Below are 321 nucleotides of genomic sequence, written 5' to 3' on the forward strand. Positions count from 1 at the left end.
GGTTTCCGAGTTCTTCTGCGGCTTCTTGCGAAAGTCATACAAGTTTCATGAAGGTAGTGTCGGTCACTGTTCATTCATGGTGTGGTCGCTGATTGAATACATCGTGCTTGATATTAATTAGCCAGGAGAATCGTTGATGAGTCCGATGGAGCTTGGAAACCAAGTAGAACACATTGTGGAACATGGAGGATCTTCACCTGGAACAAGTCATTACAGAATCAGCGGGATTTCCAAACCTCGCAATAGTCAATATATGATTCAAAAAAACTTGGCGATGAATTTATAGCCAAATACAAAGCTCTATTCGCTAGGTTTCTTTCA

The sequence above is a fragment of the Macrosteles quadrilineatus genome, unplaced genomic scaffold, assembly GCF_028750875.1.
Source record: "Macrosteles quadrilineatus isolate MER2022 unplaced genomic scaffold, UCM_ALF_1.0 Scaffold_3__2_contigs__length_128488019, whole genome shotgun sequence".
Lineage (NCBI taxonomy): Eukaryota > Metazoa > Arthropoda > Insecta > Hemiptera > Cicadellidae > Macrosteles > Macrosteles quadrilineatus.